We start from the raw sequence: 26,734 nt of genomic DNA, 5'->3' as shown, positions 1-26,734 counted from the left end.
TGTTTCCTAATGAGGGTACAATTGCGATTTGTACAAGACTGTACTGTGCTCTGCATGACATTTTACACGTGGTAGCAAGAGAATGATGGAAAGCACTCTGGAAGCCCGAGAGCCTTGTGATCACTTAGAATCTTAGAATGACTGCTTCTACTAGGTGTTCCATAACCATGAATCCTGGGTGTTTTTTTTCTAAAAGCCTTTTTTTTTTTTTTTGGTTGGTTGGTTGGTTGGTTGGTTGGTTGGTTGGTTGGTTGGTTTTTGGTTTTTCAAGACAGGGTTTCTCTGTGTAGCCCTGGCTTTTCTGGAAACTCACTCGGTAGACCCGGCTAGATGATTCGTTTGTTGTATGTATATGGGTGTTTTTCTGCATCTATGTATGCACCACATGCATGCCTGGTACCCTCTTGGGTTAGAAGAGGGTGTCCCAATTCTCTGGAACTGAGTTACAGATGGTAGTAAGCCACCATGTGGGCACTGGGAATCGAACTCTGGTCCTCTGCAAGAGCAATGAACCATCTCTTCAGCCCCATTGGTGCTTTCTAATTAGGCCAATGGAGGCAAGTAAAGTCACTCAAGCAAGACTGGAACCAGAGAGTAAGAAGGCCAGTGAAAATACCCGCCTGCTCTGAGCAGTGAGTTGTGCTGCTCTGGGCTCTGGCATCTTGTGGCAGAAGATCTACACAGAGAGTGGTGCATTCGCCATGATGGACATAGGCGACATGACATTTGTTCAAGTAAGTACTAATAGCCAATCATAGCTATGGTTAGAGTCCCTGTCGCACAGATGTGCTCAGCCAGATGACCACAAACCTCTAATTGGAATTTAGTCTGTTTCCCAAGCAATGCATTATAGTAGCATTAACAGTATCTAAGACTTTCGTCTCTAAAGAAACCACAGATATGTTTTTGTGTCACTGAAGCTGCTGCAGATATCTTGAGAAATTATTCCAGTCAATGGATACTTCGAAGTCTTGGTAGTTAGCAGTGCCACTGCTAAATCCTGTTACTTAGTGTGTTGATAATGAAGCATAGTTACCTACCTCAAATTAAAAATCTGTATGGATAACCTTAAATCCAGCTGACTTCCTTTGCCATCCTGTGTGTTTTATGCTTGTGAAAACATTCTGAGAAAAGGTCTATAGATATAAGGAACCCAAGCCATATAAATATTAAGATATCAAAGCTGAGCCGGGCGTGGTGGCGCACGCCTTTAATCCCAGCACTCGGGAGGCAGAGGCAGGCGGATTTCTGAGTTCGAGGCCAGCCTGGTCTACAAAGTGAGTTTCAGGACAGCCCGGGCTATACAGAGAAACCCTGTCTCGAAAAACCAAAAAAAAAAAAAGAGTTTAAAAAAAAAAAGATATCAAAGCTGGAGAGATGGCTCAGAGATTAAAGAATTGGCTGCTCTTCCGGGGGACTTGATTTGGTTCCCAGCACCCACATGGTGGCTCACAACTGTCTATAACCCCAGTTACAGAAGGATCTGATGAACTCTTCTGGCCTTAGAAACCAGGCTCACACATGATACACAGCCATACATCCAGGCAAAACACCCATACACATAAAGGATTTTTCCCATTAAAAATAGGGGCTGGAGAAATGGCTCAGAAGCTAAGAGCACCGGACCCAGAGGACCCAGGTTCAATTCCCAGCACCCACATGGTAGCTTACAACCATCTATTATAATTTCAGTTCCAGGGCATCTGACACCCTCTTCTGACCTCCATGGGCACCAGGCATGCATGTAGTATATACACATACACACAGGCAAAAGCACCCACATACATAAAATTTTTAAAAATTAAAAATATTTAAAAAAAAAAAACTATGTTAGAGGCTTAACAGGAAAGCAGCTAATTGGGGTCAATGGGAATGGCCTTGAATGCAAATATAGGAAATAGTACTTGGATTCTATAGTTACCAAGGGTTCTGACCAAGAGGTTGCCAGATATGATTCTGAAGTCTGTTTCCAGCTTAGAGCTGCAGATGCTCAGCACTAACAACAGAAACTGGAGGAAAAGAACAGGGTTAGTGAATGAGGATTCTTTCTGCCTTTAGTATGTTGAATTTGAGACTAAAAAAAACTTAGATACTCAGGTGAAGATGTCTCCCTGGCTCTGGGAAATGCAAGCAGGCAGGCTGGGAGTGCAGCCATGGCAACAGAAGGATTTGGGAGTCGCCCTTCATTTGAGTTGATCAAGGAAGCACTGGAGTAATTGAAGTCGCCAACAGAGAAAGGGCAGCGAGAGAAATGAGGCCAAGACAAGGGATCGGCTTCTCCAGGGACCAGATTTCCAAACAGATTTGTACGCAGCAGGTTTGCTGGTAATTGATTGCTTTTTGAAGTGGGAGGGAATAGGGAGAATTGTTTGTTTCTGTTTTATTTTGAGAAAGGGCCTTACTATGTAACCCTGGCTGGCCCGGTGCTTACTATGTAGCTCAGGCTGGCCTTGTACTCACTGAAATCTCCCAACATGACCTCTTGTGCAACTTGCTGGGGACTGCTTTGTAGAACAGTCCCTTTAGTGAATGGCGGTGGCAGGAGGCAGAGACAAGAGTTGAACTCTTTCATACTTGCATGAAAGACCTCAGTTCTCCTTTAATCCCAGCACTCGGGAGGCAGAGGCAGGCGGATTTCTGAGTTCGAGGCCAGCCTGGTCTACAAAGTGAGTACCAGGACAGCCAGGGCTACACAGAGAAACCCTGTCTCGAAAAACCAAAAACCAAAAAAAAAAAAAAAAAAAGAAAGACCTCAGTTCAGCTGGGGTCCCAACAGAAATCAGACAGCTAGGCCTTCCCTTTATTGTCTCAACAAGATGTTGTCTAGATTCTGGGTGCAGACAAGGGGAGTTACCTTGGGCAGGCTCAAATGCGAGCTGTCTATCAGCACTCTGCCAGCTTAGGGATGGGTGCCTTGGCTCTGTACTGGGTCTAAGCAGCAGCTTAAGGTCTGAGTGCTGCAGAAAATGCAGTTCCCCTACACAGGCGTCTGGGTGAGCCTCATGCAACCTTCCAGAGCATGAGATCCATTGGAAACTATAGGACCAAGGAGCCTGGTTATCAAAGGAACTAGAGTTCTTGGTAACTAAATTCTTGGTCCTTGGTATTTCCTCCAACAGCTCCCATTTAGAGCTGAGCTACACAGCATGGGTTCAGGAAATTGGAGGGAATGGAGCCAATGCCATCCTCAGCACAAACTAAGCAAGTCAGTGCCACTGAAGCAGGCTCTGTGGTCTCCGTGTTCCTTCCTTCCTTCCTTCTGGGGTGACCCATATCTCAGAGAGAGGGTGTCGCCATATTGAGGTTACAGCCCTGTTCTAAGGCCTGCGGGTTGCCTGGGAAACCTAATATTGTTAGAACCACCAAGGAAAAGGAGCTTGAGCTTCATTTTAAAAGACAGAAATCAAAAATAAAAAGTTGGCTTTTGATTTTGACTTTTATGTCCTCATACCAACTGACAAGGCACAAATTCTTCTCAACACTTAAAATTTAGAGTAGCTGTAGGAAAATGGAAAACAGAGAGAGAGAGAGAGTGAGAGAGTGTTTGGCATTTGGTAGTTGATAGGCTAAAAGGCTAAGTGTACCCTGACATCATTGTACACAGATTTTACATAATTTAAGGGCTAGGATTTTTGGTACATGCCTACAATCCTAGAACTTGGGAGGCTGAGACAGAAAGATCTCAAGTTCAAGGGCAGCCCAGACTACATAGTGACAGTCATTCTCCCCCACCCCAAAATGAATGTCTGAAATGTAGCTCAGTGGTAGAAGGTATGCCTCACATGTTGGATTTGTTCCCCAGCACCAAAATAATTAGGTTGCCAGTGTATCTATTTTGTTTTTCTTTTTTGAGTCACTCTGTAGCCCAGGTTAACCCTGAACATCATTCCTTCTGCTTCAGCCTCCTGAGTGCTGGGATTACAGACTCAAGCCAATACACCAGGTTGCCAATGAGTTTGTTGGGGTTTTTGTTTGTTTGTTTGTTTTTAATATGATGTGACTATAATGGAAACATCAGCTACAACTGAGGAGTGCTGCCCCCTTCTGGGTGGGCAGGCTGGACTGTAAGGGAGCAAGATATGCTCTGAGGGAGGAGAAGCAGCGACCTGCTTGAAGTTGGTTAGATGAGAAGTAATGGGGCTTTGATTGGGGGAGGTGCCAGGGAGTGGAGGAAGGAAGGGATAGACCCTTTAGGAGACCACATCAACTGGTCTTGGTGACTCCTCAGAGTAGCAGGGGAAATCTGCGCACCCTGGCACATGGATACTGCCTGTGGTCCCAGCCACAAATTAGCTGTTGTGTTTTCAGGGTTCTGTGACACTGACAACCCTTACCCATCCATTAACTCACCAAAGATCACCCATCTACTGTCTAGACAGCAGGCTCTTGTCATACTCATTAGGCACCAGGAAGAGGGAAACCCAGTCTTCACACCTACCCTGTGAAGTACATACTCAGACACACCTCAGATAGCTTTGGCTAACATAATACTTTAAGCCTTAGTCTACATCCTTCTCATGGGAGCTAATTGAGGTCCACCGTGTCAGTATGATTTCCTCAGGGTCTCATCAATAAAATAAGTGGCAGAGTATGAATTTGAACCTGGCCTGTGAAGGGCGCTGCAGAGCAAAGGAACTTGCCCAACACATAGGACCTTTAGAGTAGGCTAGTAGCACGTGCAGGCTACACACTGCTTCTATGCCCAAATCTGCTGGTGACCCTGCAAGTTCAGGGGACCTGCCTACAACCAGGAACGGAGGAAGAACACACTGAGCATAGGTCACCAGCAGTGCAGGCAATGAAGCCACCAGTTTGGTCATATGTCATCTCATTCTTGCCCTAAATCCGCCTTTCTAGTAGCTTTCAGTTATGCATGCTAGGTATCACATCTAAGGTCCTGACCAGTGGTCTACAAGACCTCATGGCAATATAACTCTTGCCCATCTCTGCAATATATATGTATTTTTTAAAACTATACTCCCCTTCAGTCACGCTCCAAAGATAAATTGACCCCTACAGTCATTCTTTCCCACTCCAGAGCCTTTGTGCTTGCTATTTCCCTAGCCTGGCATGCTATTTTTACCTCTTTTGTGTGGCTGCTTTCTTGTTGAACTACATAGTTCTTTTGCTTAACTATGAATTTCATCTTCTTCACTGTTGTATCTCCCAGTGTTTTTGTGACCAATGCACAGAAGAAATTCTGTAAGCACTTGTTGAGTAAGTGAACTCATTATTGCCACACCAACTATGCCTTAGGCCCTTTACAAATATTCTTCTAGTGTTTGAAAACGTCCCTATAAGTCAGCTGTGATTATCTCCATTCTGTAGATGGACCAGAGGTGTTGTGACTTAGGCTGGCTCCCCTATAACACATCACTCCAAAGTGAGCATTCAAACGTGGTCTTTTTTTTAAGGTTTTTTTTTTTTCAGATTTATTTATGTGTATGAGTATGGGTGCATCAAGTGTGTTCCTGGTGCTCAAGGGGTCAGAAGAAGGTATCAAGTCCTGTGGAACTGAAGTTACAGAAAGTTGTGAACCATCATGTGGGTGCTGGGAACTGAATCCAGGTCTTCTAAAACAAGTGTTTTTAACTGTTGAGCCATCTCTCCAGCTCCATTAAGTGGAATCTTAATTGAAAATATTATGGACTCTTTCTTCCCCGTGTCAGTTGACTGACTTAAACTTCCTCAGGAAGGAACTGAAGCAATTCTGGTGGTCACTAGCTGAAGTTGTTTAACCACCCTGGTTGTACGATGTTTTCATTCTTGTTAACAAAGACCTCAGAAAGACCTCAGAAAGCAAAACAGAATGGCCCGCCCATTCAAGTGAAAAGTACCCCACTCCAGTGGGAAATGGAGCTGAAACCTACAGAGCTAAGCATCCTCTGGAGGATGCTAGGAATTGACTTCCCGATGGCCCTGAAATGTTCCTCCTCCAACTTCTAATTTGCCTAGCTCCTTGCACCTCAAAGTAAGATATGACAACTTGGGAGGATCTACAGAATGCAGAACCTTTATGTGCCCTCCTTTCCTACCTACTGAACCCCTGCCCACTTTGCAGCGAGATCCCTGGGCACTTGGGCATTCCTAAGCACAAACAATGTCTTGGGACACAGTGTCCTAGAAGGACCGCCCCTGAGTACTGGACTCAGACTCCCCAAGGGCAGGGAGGAATCTCAACACTGCCTCCCCAAGACCTCTGTGCAGGCTTATCCCAACTAGTATCGCTTGCTGAATCTGACCACCCAGAGTCAGCCACAGATGGAATAATTTACTATGCATGCTCTGCAGCTCTGCCCCTTTCTTCTTTCACCCCTCTTGGCCTGTGATTTCCATGATGGAGATCCAGCATTGTGGTGTTTATATATGTAAGCCACAGACTCTAGAAAGACCTTGCATAGACTTGTCTCTTCTCCTCCTCCTCTATCCTCACACCACAAAAGCCCCCAAGAAGGAAGTTCTAAAGTGTCAACACTGTTGCTTTCCTTGTGGCCTCGGCTTACCTGGCCCTATGCTACTTCTCAGTGTCCCCTGGAAATTCTAGTCCTTCCCAAGGTGCAGAAGGTGTTGCCAAGTGCTGGCTACCAAGCCCTCACTGCACACAGCACCAAAATAAACCCCCGTTGATATGGAAACGGGTCAAATTATTTTAAGAAAAAAATTGCTCCTTTATTAAGTCGTGTTGTTATAGAAACCAGAATTAGAAAAGTAACTTGGCCATGGAGGTTAAGTGCAATATTTGGGGACAGGGACTTTTCCAAATAGTGGAAACGATGTGTGAACATGTTTGCCTGGCATTTGTCTCTATGCCAGGAATGAGGGTGAAGGTCAGTTTAGGGTCCCATTGTCCCATCTGAATAGGTCACTCTGCAGGGCCTTGCAAGTGCGGTACACCAAGGCATAAATCATTGTGTAAGTTGGAGCTAACGGAAGGGGTGTCCAGCACCACCCAGTATGCAAATTAACACCCCCTACTAAGCAGCAAACTGAGTGTCCCAACTTCCTGGAATTAGAAGGCAGCTAGGAACTGTAAAAGTGGCTCAGTGGTTAAGAGCACTGGCTAGTCTTCCAGATATCATGAGTTCAATTCTCAGCAACCACATCTGATCTGATGCCATCTTCTGGTGTGGTGTGTCTGAGAACGTGGATGGTGTACTCATATACATACATTAAATAAATAAATCTTTTTATAAAAGCTCTTTTAAAAAAAACAAAGGCAACTAGACCTGAAAAAATTATAGATACCTGATTTTCACTGTCTTTTTTTTAAAGACAGAATCTCATTTTGTCGCTTTAGCCTTCCTTAAACTCACTCTTTATACCAGGCTAGCCTCAAACTCACAGAGACCCACCTGCCTCTGCCTCCTAAGTGCTAGAAAAATGTATGTGCCACCACATTGACTATAAATGTAATTTAAAAAAACTTTTCTAGAAGAAATCCTAACTGAACCTGGTGTAGTGGTACATGGCCATAATCCCAGCACTCAGGAGGCTGAGAACTTGTAGGCTAGCCTGGGCTACAGCCCTGTCTTGGTCTCAAATGTAGTGTTTTAAAATGACTGGAGATAGAGTTTGATGTTGGATGCTTATCTACCCCTAGTGTCACTGCTCTGAAAAAATGAAACCTTATCTGTTTTTTTCAGAAGGCTTTTAAATTTGTCATATATATATATATATATATATATATATATATTACTAAAAGATTCTCAAGGAGCCTTTAAAATCCATTTTATCCAATAAATAAAAACATAAAAATTGCACATATCAATGTTTCCATAAATGTATATATCAGATGATATTTAAGTCAGGTTAACAGTCAGCTCTTCAACTGCATATCTTGAAACTCTATCTGCCTTTGCAGAGCGGATTGGGAAATTAACTTCTGGAGGGACCTGAATTTCAACATGGACCTATTGTTTACCAACTGTGACCTGCGCAATTTATAGTCTCTCTCAGTCTCATTTTCACAGTGAAAATGTGTTGTGGGAATTAGAGATAATGTATGCACAGGGCTTGTCTGGTACCTGATATATAATAGAGACCCAATAAATGCTTTTGGAGGCTTGCCTGGGGAGCTTTTAAAAACAGTTCGTGTTGAACACAACTTGGAGCAAATAAGTCAAATGTGAACCTTTGAATAGGTATTTGGATGTCCCCGGATGGTTCTAAAGTTCAAGCAGGGTTGGGAACCCATACCTTCAGGCAAATGTATGCCTACCCTGGGCTCCTATTTGGGCAGAAAGATAAACATGCTTATAGAGAAAACACTCAAGCATACAAAAGCCAACACTCCGGTGTCTACCTGTGGATCAGACTGTGAGCTTCCAGAAATGATTATTATGGTGCCTCCCCTCAGGAGGGTCTTAAGCAATAGAAAGGACAAATGTTAGAAAGCAACCACAGTATTTATGGCCAAGGCTGCATGTAGCTGGGGTGCTGTGTGTGTGTGTGACATCAAGTAGTGAACTCTACGAAAAGCCAGCTGTAAGAATTACAGGACTAAGCATGGTGGTGCACACCTGTCATCTCAGAGCTAGGGAGGCTGGAGGCAAGAAGATCAAGGGATTGAAGGCCAGTCTGCGCTATATAGCAAGACCCTTTCTGGGGAAAAGTAAGAGAGAAGGAAAATTTGCCGGAGCCATCACCTTTTAGTGGCCGGTAAGGGCTGCGGGGACTCTGAACAGTCATATTCTGTCTTCCTTAGACGACAGAGTGGGTATTTTCAAAAACAGCTCAAGTGCAATTCATGTACTTGTTCATCCCACATGTATTTACTGAGCATCTCGTATATGCCTCTGACTATGGCTATGCTGACAACCAAGACAGATGAGGCCCCTGGCCTGCTTTCACAAGCAGTTTAATAATGATATCAGTAAAGGAGAAAAGTTTGAAATGGTGGTAAGTAGTGTGAAGAAGAGCAGAGTGACACGGCTAGAGTGGTTAGGATGGGGACAGCGTAGCACAAAAGCACAGAAGCCTTCCTGAGGGGATCTCTGAGCACATACAACTAGTGTTTCTGGCAGAGTGAATAGTGATGCAAGAAGATCTTAACCATTGGAAATTGGCCTGGCATATTTGAGGAGCAGCAAGAAGGCCTCTGTGATGAGAAGGCTATAAGCAGAGAGAGTGATGAGTAGTGAGGCCAGACTGGAGGCAGGGAGCAGAGGCCAGCTAGCCCAGCCCCTGGCTCATGCCAAAAACTTCCATTTTAGTATATAGTGTGGTGAGAAAGAGTGGGGAGAAGTGTGGGATGTGGTTTGCCGTTTTTCTTTACTTGAAGTAAATTTGTCTTGCCATAAAAGTCACCTATCTAAAGCATACAATCCAATGGTCTTAGCATAGTATTCCCAAGTATGTGCAACTACCACCACATTTGAGACAAGGACATGTTATTATCCCCCAAAGGACATATTTCACCCACGAGCAGTCACTTTCTCCTTCTGCCAACCCTTCCATCCATCCCCACCATCCATCTGTTTTCAAGCTCTATGGATTTGCCTCTTCTGGACCCTTCATATAAACAGAATCATACAACGTGGGACCTTTTGTGTGCAACTTCTGCTACTTAGCATGTTTTCAAGCTCCCCACGTTAGGCCACGGTGCAGCAGTTGGTTCTTTTCATGGCCAAATAACGTCCAACTGCTCTTCTCCTTACTATTACCATTTGATGAACATGCGGGTAGTCCGGTCATTACTTTTCTGTTGCTATGATAAAACACCATGACCAAGACAACTTATAGAAGAGTTTACTTGGACTTACAGTTCCTTGGGGTTAAAGGGCAAGATGTTGAGTGGAAGAAGCAGGCATTGCAGGTCTTTAAACTCTCAAAGCCAGTGACAGTCTTCCTCTAGCAAGACCACACCACCCAAACCTCTCAACTGTCATCAGTTGGGGGCCAGGTATTCAAATGCCTGAGACTATGGGGGGACATCTCATTCAGAGCAACACAGGAGGTGTAAGTTCTCCATTTATTCATCTGAGGAATTACCAGGCTATTTTCCATAGTAGCTGCACCACCATTTTCCTCCCCAACACAGTTTCCTGATGCTGGCCATCCTACTGGGTATGAAGTGGTCCCCACTGCTGTTTAGTTTGTATTTCCCTGTGAGTTTGGGCTTCTTGTCCTGTGTTTTTGGTCATTTGAATCAAGATTTCGCTTTGTAGCCCGGAGTGGCCCAGTACTCCCTGTATGCACTCAGGCTGACCTCAAACTGAGCATCCAGCCCCTACAAGGCAAGTACTGGGACTGCAGATTTGCATCACCATGCCCAACTGTTTTTTGCCTTTATTCTTTTTTAATTTATATTTATGGGTGTTTTGCCTTCATCTATGTCTGTGTACCACATGAATCCAGTGCCAGAAGAGGGCAGTGGATCCCCTGGAACCAGAGTTATAGATGATTGTGAGCCATCATGAGGGTCCTCACAATAGAACCCAGGTCCTCTGAAGGAGCAGCCAGTGCTCCTAACTACTGAAGCATCTCTCCACCCTTTCCTTTTTATTATTGAGTTATCAGAGTATACAATACTCTAGATAAAAATTCCTTAGCAAATACATGATTGGCAAGTATTTTCTTCATTTTTTGAGTTAACCTTTTTCTTTTTTCCCTCTTTTTATTTGTTATTTGAGAATTTTATACATGCATATAATACATTTTGATCGATCCCAGCCCTCGTTTTCCCTCCAGTTCTTCCCTGCCTATCCCACCACTTTTCCTACCAACTTTACCTGCTCTTTTTTAAACCTTCCCTGAGTCCACTTAATTAAGCCAGTTTGTCCGTTGGGTGTAGGACCATCCACTGCAGCCTGGGCAGCCTCTCAGGAACCGCATCTAAAGTAAATTGACTGTCCCTCCAGTCACAGCCATTAATTACCTATAGCTCCTCAGCTAGGGGTGGGACCTCATGAGCTTCTCCTCCTCACCCATGCTGGAATTTTGGCTGCCTTGATCTTGTGCCAGAGCCCTTTCAGTTTCTTGACGGTGAACTTGGAAATTCAAAAGTTTGTAACCTCAGTGAAGCCCAGTGTTTCTATTGTTTCTTTTGCTGCGCATGTTTGCTTTTGGTGTCATATCAAGTAATCCACGGTCTCATTCCTAAGCGCATTTCAAGAAAATTTCTTTGTTGTGCAAGGAAAAGATAGGAGACGGAGCTACAACGGACCAAGCAAGAGACAGGATCAGAGAGGAGCACTTTGTCCACAGCTTCCTTACTCTGGAGAAAACTCTATGCACAGCATCTGATTTCTGGCTGAGGGTGGAGCACTGAACCCTTTGAGGTGATCTGGACCCAGGCACACTGCTGAGCTAGCCTCATTCTCTTGCAAGACTTTTATATACATGTCACTTCCTTCTTCTATCCTGCTTTGAGCCCTGTTGGGCAACTCAGACATTTGAAAAGACACAGGCTGTGGATCAGGTCAGAAGGTAATCTGGGTGGTCTCCACTGGCCGGGAGGAGCCTCTGTGGTGTCCATTCAGCGTAGGACCTGAGAAAAGCCCTTCTTCTGGACCTCAGTTTCCACATCTGATGCGTCAGGGAGCTGGATAAGGTTTCTGACAAGCTTCTGAGCCTTCGCTTCTCGGTTTTCACAAGGTAACTAAGCAATAAATATTTATCATGGTAGCAAGGGAGAGCCTACACTAACTACCAAGTAATGTTGACAGTATGATCGAATCTTTGTTTGACATAGGAAAACTTCCAGAAAGATATACTCAAGGTATCGACAATGCTTGCCTCTCATGTCACATTAGGATATTCCTCTTTCAATCTGTTTGCTTTGATCTCTAATGGTGATAAACTTGTTTTTTGAAAGAAAAAGAAAAGCATGATAGATAAAAGTTGACAAACTTTTAAAGAGAGAAGTTGTCTAGAAACTATTAGCAGACAAGGGAAGTGAGAAGGTGGCAGCGGAGTATCTTATCTGTCAGCGGTAGAGCTGCTCACCCCACAAACCTCTCTTCATGCCAAGTCAGCTGTGAGGCTGACATTAGTGTGGGACAGCTGTTGCAGGGGGCTCTTGGGATCTTCATCTGTGAAAAGTGGGTGGGTCAAGGGACTGCTGTAAACTCAGTGCTGTCAGAACAAACCCCCTCTCCAATACCTCCTCAATCCTGGGTAGGCCTGTGGTGCTAAGCTGGAAGCTCTGAGTTGCCTTAAATTGAGATGAGGTCGCTGCTAGAGAAGAAAGTGTGACATTAGATAAAGCAATCCTCAAATATGTTAGCTAAAGAAATGCCTTCTTTTGGCCACTCTCCCCTCAAGAGGGTAATCATTTATCCCTGAGATGATACCTGGGTGGCTCATCAAAACACCCACTTCCTAGCAGAGGTGACCTCCATGAAGGTAGATATTCAGAGCTTCTTTGCTTGCTCATTTGCTTGCTTACTTTTTCTCCTTCCTTTTCCTCTTCCCTTCTTTTCTTTCTTGTGTATATGTGTGGTGAGAATCGAACCTAGGTCCTCACACATAGTAGGCAAGCTCTCCACTACTAAGCTACAAACACACCTAAGGGATTTCTAACAATGAGAGAGAGAGAGAGAAAAAAAACATTGTTTAACTGTAGTGAGGCCTGACTGCACCTGTCACTGAACACTGATCTCTAGCCAGACTCCTGTCCTTGGGCAATGATCTTTGCAGGTCTACCTAGGCAGGTCTTTAGTATCCCAGGATCCAGGCACTACTTTAAGCCCTATGATCCTTTAACGTCTCTGAAAGTTATCATTGAGGGGAACCTAAGTTCAGGGAGTTCACACAGCTGTTAGGTAGAGGCAGTCTCAAAGCTAGATAAGTCTAGCTCCATGGTGCACCCCCACCCCCCGGGAATATAACTGCCCAGACTTGCCAACCATTTGTTTCTTGGTCCTTGGTAGTGCTGTTTTCATCAATCAACATTTGCTGAGCTGGGCTCACTCAGCCAAACCCAGAGCTGATCTTGACTTAGTAAAGAGCTCCCTTTTCAACAAGACTGTGTCCTTTGTGGTGACAGCTTTTTTTCCCTACCATGAACACGCCTGAATTTCCTCAAGTTTGGGGGACAGAGGAGGCTGTAGGCAGTCCAGCTGAGTTAATCTTGAGTTAATCTTATTAGTCTGTGAGATCAATTGGCTGCAGGCACCAGGCAAGTGACAGCACGGGCATTAATTCAGCAGCAGTTGGAGCAGCCTCACAGCCAGGGACTGATTTATCAATCCCTTTAATGGATGGGATCACATTTAGCTAATTGTGTCTGAGGCTGGCACAAGTAAGATGACCTCCTTGTGATATGGGTCTCCTGCAAAGATGAGGGAATGAAAGAAGAGTCTAGGTGGCAAGTCATGCCACCTTCCTGGCCACTCCTGTTTGGGTTCCAGGTATCTCTGAACGCTGTGTTACTGTCTCGAAGGCAACATAGGCAATGGTTATCAGAGCATAATCTTTGTACCAACAGCATCAGCATCCCTTGGGAACCTGTTAGGCATGCAGATTTCTGGGTCCCATGCTCACCTTCAGCTGGAGTATCTGAAAGTGATGCTAAATATTCTAGGTTTTTGTTTCTCCAAAGAGTTGTGAACACAAACTCTGGTACCAGGCAGCCTGAGTTCTATCCGTATGACCTTGGACAAGCTCTGCAACCTCTCAGTGTCTTTTAACTTCTTCATCTGTAACATGAGAGAAATAATATAATCTGCTTTACAGGATACACACACACACACACACACATTCCTTCAGCATGACAGTGATTCTGAGTGGATCATAAAGTCAATATGATTTGCTAAGTAAAATTCTATCATTACTTTGGCGGGACTTATGTATAAATGTATGTGTAAGTGGACAGGGTGAAGTTCTTGAGTGCTTTCTTTCTACAGTCACAAGCTTTTGAAATATGATTAGAGATAATATATCTTCAGAATCTAGTGAGTGTACTCTGGTGAAGTAGATAAACATAGTACTTCCTGAATAAGTAATGGGCAGAGTGGAAGTCAGGACTACTGTTGAAGACTTAGGGTGGTCCCACTGCTATTTGTGGATCTCATCCCCACCTAGGGGCAGGAGGGTAGGTCTGTGCTCCTCGGGTGACATTGCAGTAGCATCAAACTCAAGGTTACAACAGTTTAGAATGCGAAAGATATGAACACATGCCTGTTGCACCAGAGGAAGCTTAACCACAGTATGAAGTATAGCTGACCCAGGGAGATCCGCTGGGGAATGGATATGAGACTAAAGGGGTGGACACAACAGAGAGGGAGAGAGTCCATCTAAGATGCAGGGAGGTCTTGGAAGCTGCCCAAGTTCATTGATTGCTGTGGAGATATCTGAATTACCTGATGAGAGCTCAAATAGATTTTAATTTGCAAAGGTATCCAGTTGGTCAGTGGAGTCTCTACTCTTTTGTCATCTCCATTCTGATTGGGCTATAAAATCTGATATAAGACTGGGAGAACTGATTGCAAGACCAAGTTCCAGCTCAGGTGATTGAGGGAGGGGTACAGAAGTAGGGTGTGATTTGAAGCTCCAACCACATATGCTACTTCCAGCCCCACCTGTCCCTATTTAAAACTATGGTACCCAGAATCTGTATTCTAGTAAGAGTTTAGCATGGTGCTTGCCTCTAAAGTGTATTTCTTTGCATTCCAATAAACACTTTAATTCTTGATGGGCCCAGTGCCTAGTCACGTATGGTCACTGCCTGGGCTTTACTGAGATGCACTGGGATTTTTGCAGTGTGTCACATGGTCCTATCTTGTCTTGATGTTTCAGTACGGTACTATGGTACACTTCTGCTTTGTAAGGCTTGGTGTTCACTCGTGGGTTTTGTTTGTTTTTGTTTCAGAACAGCTTTATTGTGACAAAGCATGAACACACCATAAAATCCACCCCTTCCCAGTTGTGCAATTCAGTGAGTTTATACTACACTAGAGTAACATCAGAGAGTATGCAGCCATCACTATCATTATCAATTTTAGAGCATCACCCTAGTGTTTCTATTATGGGTCACTCACCATTGCCTCTCAAGCCTCTCTCCAGCCTTAGGCAAGCATTGATATATTTTCTGATTTTATGAGTTTACTTGTTCTGGATATCATAAAATGGAATCACTCACTATGTGGCCTTTTGCATCCAAATTCTTTCACACTGCTTGATGTTTTCAAGGTCTATCCCTATTGTAGAATGTGTGAAGACTTCTGTTTCGCTGTATGATTGATTGGTTTATCTACTGGCCAATTTGAACATTTGCATTGTTCTACTATGGGGCTAGGATAAAATAGTTCAGCGATGAACACTCATGTTTAAGTTTTTATGTGGACATATATTTTCATTCTCTTGGGTACATTCCTAGTAGCAAAAATGTTATATCATGCAATAACTCTGTGTTTGACATTTTGGGAGCTTGCAAGGCTGTTTACCAAAGTGGATTTATCATCAGTCTATGAGGGGAAGAGTTTCTACACATCCTAACTAACATGTTTGTTTGCTTGGTTGTTGTTGTAGCTATCCTAGTGGATATGAAGTAGTATTTTTTACTTTTATTTCCTTGGTGATTAATTGTGTATTGAACATCGTCTTGTGTGTTTATTGGCTATTTGTGTATCTTTGGAGAAATACCTTTTAAGAGACTTTGCCAATTTTTGACCTGGATTATTTATCTCATTGATTTATAAAAGATGCGTATACATTTTAGATGCAAGTCTCTTATCAGATACATAACTTGCAAATATGCTCTCACATTCTGTCTTTTCACTTCCAGCATGGAATTACTTGTAACAAAATGTTTTAAATCTCCATGAAGTCCAATTTTTATTTTTCTTTTATTGTCATATCTAAGAAACCATGATCTATTTAATCTAATGTCTCAAAGATTTATACCTATGCTTCCTAATTTTTGTAGTTCTAACTGCTATGTATAGTCCTTTGGTATACTTGGGTCTGCTTTTGTTGTGCACATGAGAATGGATTCCAGCTCCTTTTTTTTGTTTGTTTGTGGTTTTTGCATTTACTCAATCAGTTGTCCCCAACACCACTTTTTTGTTGAAAAGCCTGTTTCTCTTTGAATGGAATTAGCACCTTGGTCAGAGGTCAGCTGTTTAGGCTTGTCTGGACTCTCAGTTCTATTATATTGCTTTATATATTCGACCCTAAGTTTGATACTTAAAATTTTAATTATCAAAAACTTGTATAAAGTTTTGCAATCAGCAAGCGAGTCCTCCTACTTTTTTTTGTTTGTTTGTTTGTTTGTTTTGTTTTGTTTCAAGATTGTTTTAGCAATTTTGGGCCGTCTGAATTTTCATATAGATTTGAGGGTCCCTATGTCAGTTTATACAAAGAAATTGGAAGTGTAATAATAATTGAGTTGTATCTGTATAGCAATATATAGTAGTGTTCTAATAATACTAATTATTCTAATCCATAAGAATAGAATATCTTTCTTCTTGCTCTCATTGTTAACTTTTCCATGTTTTGTAGCTTTCACTATACAGATTTTTTTTAAAGATTCATTTATTTTATGCATATGAGTACATTGTTGCTGTCTTCAGACACACCAGAAGAGGGCATCAGATATCATTACAGATGGTTGTGAGTCAGCATGGGGTTGCTGGGATTTGAACTCAGGACCTATAGAAGAGCAGTCAGTGCTCTTAACTGTTGAGCCATCTCTCCAGCCCCTCAGCTTGTTTTCTTATAGAACCCAAGAGCCCAGGGATGGCACCATCCACAATGGGCCCTCCCCACTTGATCACTGATCGAGAAAATGCCTTATATCTGGATCTCATGGAGGCATTTCCTCATCTGAAGCTCCTTTCTCTGTGATAACTCCAGCCTGTGTCAAATTGACACACAAAACCAGCCAGTACAGCCCTCCTTTTCATTTTAATTCTTTGAGGTTTTGTTTTATAAGACACCATCTCACTATGTAGCCTTGGCTGACCTGGAGCTTGCTCTGTACACCAGGCTGGCCTTGAACTCATAGAGATCCAGCTTCCTCTGCCTCCCAGTGCTGGGATTAAAGACGTGTGCCACCATGCCTAGCTATAAATATATTTTTAAAAAGAATAAAGCCTGGTGGTCCCAAGGTCTCCATCTCAACACCCCATCCTAAAGTGTGTGTGTGTGTGTGTGTGTGTGTGTGTGTGTGTGTGTGTGTGTGTGTGTTTCCTTAGAGAGAGAGGGGTGAGTAGGTACGTAGGTACATACATATTGTGGTGCACATATGGAGTTCAGAAGACAACTTTTGGGACTCAATCCTCTCCTTTCACCTTGTTGAGGTGTTTCCATTGTTTCTATTGCTGAGCAGTGAATTCCTGGATAGCTGGCTCACAGATTGACAGTTGATTCTTTAGGCTCTGCCTCCCATGTCTCCATAGGAATAGTGGCATTATAGATGCTCACCATCACATCTGCTTGCTCGCTTGCTTTCTTTCTTTCTTTCTTTCTTTCTTTCTTTCTTTCTTTCTTCCTTCCTTCCTTCCTTCCTTCCTTCCTTCCTTCCTTCCTTTCTTTCTTTCTTTCTTTCTTTCTTTCTTTCTTTCTTTCTTTCTTTTGGTGGTTTTGAGACAGGATTGTTCTGTATAGTATTGGTTATCCTGGAACTCACTCTGTAGACCAGGCTAGCCTCGAATTCACAGAAATCCACCCGCCTCTGCCTTGCAAGTACTGGGATTTAAGGCGTGCACTCCTCCAAATCACCCCTACCACCCCACTCCCCAGCCACATCAACTTTTTACTTTTATTTCAGACATGGAAATCAGGTCATCAGGTAGTGCTTTTTACACACTGCTTTATTATTTTTATGATGATATTGTAAATAGAATAGGCGTCTTGTTTTTAATTAGTGGTCAGCACTGGATTCTGAATGAACCTTATTTATGTCCGACCAGAGCTTTTCCATTGAACTACAGTCCTAACTCTCTTTTTAAAATTTTTATTTGGAGATGTAGTCTCACAATGTTGCCCAGGCTGGCCACAAATTTTATATCATTCTATTAATGTCTTCTAAATAGCTGGGATTATATGCTCGTACTATCCATCATTCCTGATTAATTTCCTTATTTTGTTTCAGATTTTATTATAAGCATTTAATAATACATTTTTTATAATTCATATCAAACACATTATTTCTAATAGATTTCTAATGGATTTCTTAGAATCTTTCATTGTGGTCTTTGAAATTTAATTTTCTTCTTCCTTTCCAATATGTAGGTGTTTGATTTAATTTTTATTTAATCATTCTGATTACAACCTGTATGTATTAGCTACTTTTCTGATGCTGTGATAAAATATCATGATCAAAAAACAACTTAAGGAGGAAAGGATTTATTTTACCTTGTGGCTGTAGAGGGATAAAGTCCATCCTAGTGTGGCAGAAGCAGTAAGCAGACAGATCCCATTTAATGCCAGACTTTCTCAGACTGGCCAGCGATATAAATAATGACACTGAGTCGTTTTAATATTTTAAAGCTTAGACCTTTGCTGGGCAATCTCCCAATTACTCTGTTCCGTCTGATTCTATCCTCTGACCTGACTTGAAGTCAAGTCTATCTCTCTGCTCCATCCATCCACCCCAAGTCAGCTGGCAAATCGTCCCTGAGTCCCTCTCTCTGCCCATGAGATCCACCCTCCACTTCCTGCCCAGCTATTGGCTGTGAGATCTTTATTACAACCAATCAGATACAATTCTAGATTACCTTAGGCTGGTGAGGAGGAATGAATATTTACAAAATATGAGATGGTTGATGGACCATAGGGGAAAAAAAAAAATACCAAGATCCTGCGAGCATTTAGCCCTCTGCTAGTACAGAACTAACAATTAAATAAACAGAGACACACCTTCATACAATGTACCCCAACATTTCCTCTGTGTAAAGGAAGCAGAGAACTGGAACAGAAAGTGGGGTTAGGCCATAAAACCCTCAAAGCCCACCCCCAGTGAGGCACATCCTCCAGCAAAGCTCCGTCTCCAAAAGGTTCCATAATTTCCACCAAACAGCATCACCAGCTGGAGACCAAGTGTTTCTATATGTGAGCATGTAGAGGAGAATTTCTCATTCAAACCACCACATTCCAGTATAATGTTGAATGGAAGTAATAGAGAGTAAACCCTGCTCTTATTTCTCATCTTAGGGAGAATGTATCCTGTGTTTCCAGACATACTGTGTTGTGTTATTGTGAGTTTCTCTTACATGTTTTTTTTTTTGTCAATTCTTAGTTTGTTTGCATGCTTTTAACATGAAAGGATGTTGAATAGTTTTTATATCAAATCCTTTTTTTTGCTAAGATTGATCATGGTTTTGTTTTTCATTAATCACTATGACTTGTTACATTGATTTTCAAATGTTAAGACAATCTCGCATTCCTAAGATAAATTCTACTCGGTAGTGGCGCATAGTTACTTTTATCTTCCTGGATTTGGTACGCTAATGTTTTGTGGAGAATTTTGACATCAGGGATGATGGTCTATATTTGTGTTGTTTGTTGTCGGTGTTAGTGTCAGAGTAGCACTGGCCTAATGCAGTGAACTGGAAGGCATTACATTCTCATCAATATTGAATGACTCTATATACTTATTGAATGAGTTTCTAAAGAGTTAGTGCTACTTTTTCTTTAAATATTTGGTAAACTTAACTAGTGAATTGGTGAATTTTTCTCTTTAAGAAATCCCACTGTGTGTACACTATATTTTATTTATCCGTTCATTTTCTTAAAAGATCTATTCGTTTGTATTTTATGTGTGTGAATCTTTTGTCTTCATCCAAATCTGTGTACCACATGCATGCAATGCTCATGAAAGCCAGAAGAGGGCATCAGATTCCCTGGTCATAAACTACTGTGCAGGTGCTGCTACCGGATTGTACAGGATCACGCCTCCTAATCAGTTCAAACAGTTCTACTCCTGATGACTAAGCATTCAAATATATGAGCCTATAGGAGCCATTCATGTTTGAAGCACCACAATGTGCAGAGGTCAGAGAACGATTTTCGAGAGTCAGTTCTCTCCTTCTTCCATGGGATCCAGGGATAGAACGCTGGTCGTCAGCTTTGCACAGCAAACACTTTTATCTGCTAGACCATCTTGCTGGCCTCATCTTGAGTCATTTTTGACAGTTTGTGTCTTTCTAGGAACTTAGTCATTTCATCTAGGTTGTCTTTTTGGCTTACAACTGTTCACAGTATCTTTCTTTCGGATTCTTTTGCTTCTTTACAGTCAAATTATAATATCCCGGTGTTTACTTCTGAGATTTAGTCAATGAGAGCCTTCTGCCTCTCTTTCTTGGTTAGTCTAACCAAAAAATAAAAATGTTTTTGAAATCCGATTTGGCCTCCTTCTGTCTGTGTTTGGACATCTAAGAAAGTCCTTCACAGGCAAAAGCCTATATCTCTCCCATGTGTAGCTTTCAGCCAGAGCCCCAAAGCATACATTTCTGTTCCTTGTGCCAACTGAGGCAAATTGATTTTGAACCCGCGTCTTTAGTAACTAGTGACTGTGGCTCACAGGGCTGTCACGGTCCTACCTCTTGCTGTGGGAATTAAGCTGCAGCTTTTTAGTACGTGGCCCTCAGCCAAAGTGGCTCATTTTGGAGTAAGTATGAGGGCCTGGAACTGAGCCGAAAGCATCAAGTTCAGACCAGCAGGAACCCTGGAGCAAAGCATTGTGGATAGGCCTGGGGCTTGATCTTATTGAGCACTGTCCACATTGAATCCTGAATGGGAACAGAACAAGGAAGGCCTCCTATCATTCTGACCATATGCCTCCTTGGTCACAGTGCCCAGGACTGTGCTGTCCTGGTTGGCAGGGATTCAGATGACAGGTGGGAGACTCAGGAAGGCAGGAAAAGGCATTTGAGATGTGGGGCAAGGGCTGATTCTGACTGATGGCCTAGGGTTACTGACCCAGTTGGTATCTTTTCCCCTTTTCGCTGCATGCCCCAAGCCTTACCTAGGCCCTGTGCTTAAAGTATTTACTCGTTCAGAACTCTAATAATTCATTTACTGTTACATTCAATAAAATATCGACTTCTAGACTAATGAGACATCTGTGTCTCTTGTAAGCGGGTCTCAATTTTTAAACAGAGCAAACCCCACCAAAATTTCCTTAATGAGAAAATGAAGAGAGAGAGAGAGAGAGAGAGAGAGAGAGAGAGAGAGAGTTAGAGTTAGAGTTAACTCTCTGGAATGGGTGTATAGTGTACAAGAAACCTAAACCAACTGTGACAGCTTCAGCCCCACCCCAGGCTGCTGCCTCAGGACCAAGAGGAAGAGGGAGCTGCCAGACTTCATGATTTCTGTAAACAGTTCTTGAAAAAGAAACCACACACTTGTCCCTCTGCCAGCCCGCAGCTTGTCCCCACAGCTGACAGGGCAGCCATTGTCTTTTCTCTGATGCCCTCTGGCAGGACTCCTTAATTTGAGCTCCGTGGCTCTCTAGCAGGTCTCCAGCTAGAACTTAGGAGATCTGAGAACTTGCGGGGAGGGGGGGGGATCATTTGATCTTTTCTCTGCTAACCATGAACAGGAATTTTAGCATTTCCTTGAAGTACAAACATAGGCAACACATCACAATAACATTAGCCGTATCGTGATTTTCTCACCAAGAGAAATCACAGCTATTTTCCTATCAGGTGACAGTTGTTATGTCTCGGGGATCACCAGACTCTAATCTCTAGACTTGCCATTAGGCCTTGTGGTTTAATCTATTATTAGTGATAGAACTGGACCACAAGGTGATAAAAAAATAAATCATGACAATCTCATATGATCGATCTCCTTTGTCATACTGCATATCATATTCTATGCATGTAAGACAAGGAAGAATGTATCTCAAAAAAATATTCTTTTGAGATAGGATCCAGGTTTCCTAAACTGCCAGAGGCATTCCCACATGAGTCACCAAGGATGACCATCCTGCCTGAGCTCTTAGGCGACTTGTGCTCCTTGGACCTAGTTTTGTTGTTTTGTCTTGGTGTTTGTGTGCTTTTGTCTGTTTGTGGAGATGGTGGAGGAGGTCTCACTACATAGCCAAGGCTGGCTTTCAAGTTAATGTCCTCCTGCCTCAGTTTACCAGGTGCTTGGATGAAAGGCATGAGCCACCATGCCTGGGCCCTGGTTGTGTGTCATTGTTTTCTGTTTTTCTTGAGACATGGTCTTACTAGGCAGCCATATCTGGCCCCTAGCTGGCCGTCTATCTGCCTCAGCTCTGGGATTACAGGTGTGTGTCACCATGCCTACATCTCCTGGGCTTCACTTCTGAACTATACAACTTTGCCTGTCTGCATGCTAGTGTTACGATGCCTGTTGGCTTCACCTCTGTGCTGCGTGTCTTAATCTACCAGAGCAGGGCAAGTGGCACTGCTCGTAGGAACGTTGTGACAATAATAGAAAGCATTTGAGCTTGAACTCACAGTCACTCTAGCTAACCAGGTATTGACTATTGTCATTGCTGGTTCATCTCCATATGCTCCACTGCCACCTCCATTTTTAGAAGAAGGAAATTAAATTATAAAGGAACACAGTGATCAAGGCAAGGGCATGCATCACAAGAATGGCAGAAGCCTAGTTCAAGGCCACAACTGTGTAAACTTTAAGGCCAGTGGAAGTCACTCTTCACAACAGAGAGGAGGTCACTGCCCTCCAAGGGATGATGGACATTACCAAGGAGCTCAGCTAAAGAGGGAACAGCTAGCTCCTTGGCAGTCTAAATGAGCTAGGCTTTGCCTTCTGCTCTCAATACACCAGTTAAAGAGAAAAGTAATGATGAAAACCAGATAAAAGTGGTTTTCTGTGTGGCCACATTGAGAAGAGGTAAAGAGGTGTAGTAACTCTCAAATCCATATTTGGGGCTACGGGTGTGGGAACTAATCACCCATTATAGTCTGGGCTCTGTTCTGTCCTGCAGGCTAGTCTGATAAGTTGTCAGAACTCTTCCTGGGAGGCAAGTTCCTCCTCTGGCAAACACCAAGGCTTCAGCCTTTCCCTTCTGCCAGCACTGCAATTCCTGGGAAATTTTTAGTTCTTTGGGTTCCATTGTTTCAGAAGTCTGTTAGCAGAAGAGAATACCACTAGTCTGTCATAGAATGTCCCCCTCTCTTGCTTATATGGCTACAATCCCTATTGCTTCCCCTCTAGCTTTGTTGTGGGGACCTCCTAGCTCCATATGCACAACACCAGCCAGGTCTAAGGGACCAGTCCTCCTTCCAAAGGCAACTACTAGTGCAGTATCCATATTCCATGGGGAAAGTCCACATTCTCACATTGCACAGATCCTGCAGCAATGAGCTCAGGTTGCAACCCAGGACACCCTTGTTCTAGCCTGATGTTTCAATGGGGCCAGAAGTACAGGGCAAGGAGGAGCTCTGCAAGGCAGGGCTGTGTGGGAGCAGAGGTGCTTTCATGAAGGAAGTGATCTTGGAGTTGAGCAGATTGCCAGTAGACTGGAGCCAAGAGTGTGAATCCCACCTCTTCCCCCTTTTTCTTCTCCTGATTGTCCCCTTTTCCTTTCCTTCCCTCCTTCTTCAGAAGGTTCTCATTATAGTGTGCAAGTTGGTCTTGAACTCCTGGGCTCAAACAATCCTCCAGCTTTCGCCTCCCAAATAATTAAGACTGTGGGGTCATGTCATTTCATTCTGCACGTTTGAGTTTTTAGGACAGTTGGATGGGATGTTCAAAGGCCCAGAAGTATGAAAGGGCACGGTGTATAAGGAGAAGAAGGAAGTGGTTCAACATATCTGGAGATAGGACAGACCAGAAGAAGAAAGGAACGTAGCTGGGCAGATGAGTGGGCATGCCTACCTTTGGACCAGATAAAGAAGAATGTCAGAATCAGGTCCAGGAGCCTTCGTCTCCAGGAGAGCCATTGACAATGAGATTTGTAAGTTCCAGAGGAGCACGTGTGTCCATGCACACATGCATTCAAACACACTCAGTAACACTACCCCAGATACATAGAAAGTGGGTTGATTAGTAGGAGATAGTAGAGTTTAGACCAGCAAGGAACTATAGCAATAGTCTAGGGGAGAGATGGGGAGAGGCTGAACTGGGGGGATAGGGAGTCTGGGCTGGATTGTCTGGCCTATTCCATACCTCAGCCAGGTTCATTTAAGTGCGGTAAGTGGGAAGAAAGACAGGAATTGCTGGGGAACTGGGCCTCCTAGTTTCAGCTGTGTGTGGGTCCTTTGAGATAAGCTCCTCCCCCAAGCCATGGCCAGCACTTCACACATTTCATTTTAACCTTTCTTACATTAACATCTGGAGGGGGACCCATGTTCCAGTCCCCACCCAACCCCGATCCTCCATTAGGAGGGCTACTGAGGTAAGGGGCCTCTATTCTACATCTGCATGTGGCAGGTAGGAAGGGAGGGGGTTGCAGGGAGCAGGTCAGGGCCTGCTCACTGTCAAAGGAAATATCCACCCCTTTAAGCCTTTAACCAACTGTTTTCTTCCAAGTATGTCCCCCTGTTACCAAGGCAACTTGAGAACTCTGGGCTTTGTGTTTCTGCCCAGGGTCCCTGGGGAGAGATAGCCTGCTGAGCTTTCCCTGGTCTGGGCAAAATGCAGGATGCACTAAGTGGAGGTCCCCATTCCTTAGGTGCTTTTTCTCAGGAGGAGCCTTCGTTATCCCTTCCTGAGCTCCATAAGCCAGTTGTGACCCTGGAGGGCACAGTCTGCACATCAATAGGCCCAGATTCTTCAAGACAAATGTCTGCACCCACCTATGGAATATCCATAGATATAAAACATAAGAATGTCTGTCTTAGAATCTGAGGTAGGATTCAAGAAGGGGTCAGCTTACAGCAGACCATAGTATATGCTGGACAATCATCGTTATATAGATTTCTCAATTGTGTACTATATGTTAGAATCATCTCTCTGAACTGCTGCCTGCTTTGGGAACTGTATGGGAAGGCTTGTAAGAAACTGGCCAGTAAATGACATCTGGGCTACTTAGTCCCCACAACTAGACTGCCATTAGAATTGTGTAGAAACAAAAGGATAGCTGAGCCAGTATCTTAGGCAGCACAATCCTCTCCAGCTCACACCATCGTTTAGGAAGAGGGCTTTGGGAAGCCTCTTCTTCTTCTCACCCTTCTCTCCCTTCCCTTCCTTTCTTCTATTCTGTCACTTCCTTATTCTTGGCATGCAAAAAGGCTGCTATGAGGTGCAAGGTTCCCTTAGGTTGGGTGCCCAAGATCCCAGGTGGGGCCTGTCTACCTTTGGGTGGCAGCAGCAACCCAGAAAAGCAGTGGTGTCTTCAATGCACACTGCCTGCTTTTTTAAGCCACATCTCTCCTGAGCAGGCTTTTATGAGGCATGGGAGAGGGAGGGGGCAGTTGTTCTCTATTTTCTTAAACCCGGTTGCATTTTCACTTTCAAGGTTGCCATCCCCTAGTCCTCTAAGCATCTCATCTACAGGTATCCTTAGCAGCTACTCCTAGTTCTCCATGCAGAGGCTTATTTATACACCTGCTTTTTCAGCACCAAACTGCTGCTGCTATTCTGCCGTGTACCTTGTCAACTGGGCTACTTAGTTGCTTCTGTGAATTCAACAGTGACTGAACAAGCAAAGAGGGTGTGACCAAAGAGAGGGTGGGGTTGATGACAGGCCTGGAAGACCGAGGGACTGGCGCACAGTTCCCTTTTCCTCTGGCCCTTCACCTGCTCTCATTAGTCCTTACAAAAACTAACCCTAATTACCCTCTGCCTGCAGCATCATGAAAAATCCCAGGGCTGCTGGCATTCCATCTGACCATCTAAAACCCTAGAAGGAGGCCCAGTGCTCACTGGGACAGCTCACAGCCTGTGCAGCCCCGTCCTTCCCCAGAATGGACAATCAGCCACACACTCAGCACTGCTACTGGGCTAGCCTTGCTGGGTTTCTCTGCAAAACAGAACCACCACCTGTCTGGCTCCCTCAGAGCCCCCCAGATGCAGCCCACTAGAGTCAGAGTCACCCCCACCCCCTCATTGGACCCAAGATTCCTGAGATTTGGGTTCCTCAGATTTAAAAAAGAGACAACATTGCCTGGCTGGATTATAGCATTGAAATGTTGGGTAAAATAGTTCGCTGCCCTTTCTTCCTCTCAAGTAACCGGGACTGTTACTATGGGGATGCAGAGCCGGGCAGAATCAGGATACAGGCCAGCCTTGTTAGACAGCAGGACTGACGGAGTGGGGGCAGAGAGGAGCTGTTCTGGGAGCTGACTACCAACAACCACAGGATTGTAAAGAAGCCGTTCAGTGTCACCCTTAGGGCAGTGGCTTCTAAGCCTGTATCTGTCCTTACCTTAAAGAGTAATAAGTAACCTGCTGCCCAGGATATTTATCGGGATGAAGGATAATGGCAGGTTCTCAGGGCTTAGTCCAGCACTCGCAAGCAGGAAGGCTCAGCAGAGGGGAAACAAAAACGTTTTCACTCATGTCCGAGAAAGCTAAGGCAGTCCCAGAATGAGGGTGCAGTGATTTCTGACTCCACACTCTCTAAGAAGCAGGGAGGTCTCGCTGACCCTACTTGGCCTGCTCTGGGAATTTGGTTCTAGCTACTTCACTGGAATCCCATAGCACCATCTAGTGTCCCAAAGTGGAAGGGCCCTTTCTCGCCACCCTGCCTGCCTTCACTCCCTCCTTCCAAAAACTGCTTGTTGTTGCTGGACGTCAAGGCTTCAGGCTAGCACCGATCAGCTAAGGTGCCTGGGAAGTAAGCATCTTGGGTCCCCGTCTATGTTCAGTAACACAGACAGACACAATCTTTACACACCCTTTATTTGTT

General features: G+C 43.9%; 1 protein-coding gene across 3 annotated transcripts in view; it reads left to right on the top strand.

Annotated features, from left to right (window-relative positions):
* Nhsl2 (NHS like 2) overlaps positions 1-26,734 on the top strand; it is a 243,962-nt gene that overhangs the window by 191,792 nt on the left and 25,436 nt on the right. The gene's annotated exons all lie outside the window — the stretch shown is intronic.

Source organism: Mus caroli, unplaced genomic scaffold (genome assembly GCF_978045245.1).
Source record: "Mus caroli unplaced genomic scaffold, Mus_caroli_1 scaffold_5, whole genome shotgun sequence".
NCBI classification, from domain to species: domain Eukaryota; kingdom Metazoa; phylum Chordata; class Mammalia; order Rodentia; family Muridae; genus Mus; species Mus caroli.
This window is presented reverse-complemented; position numbering and strand designations above follow the sequence as displayed.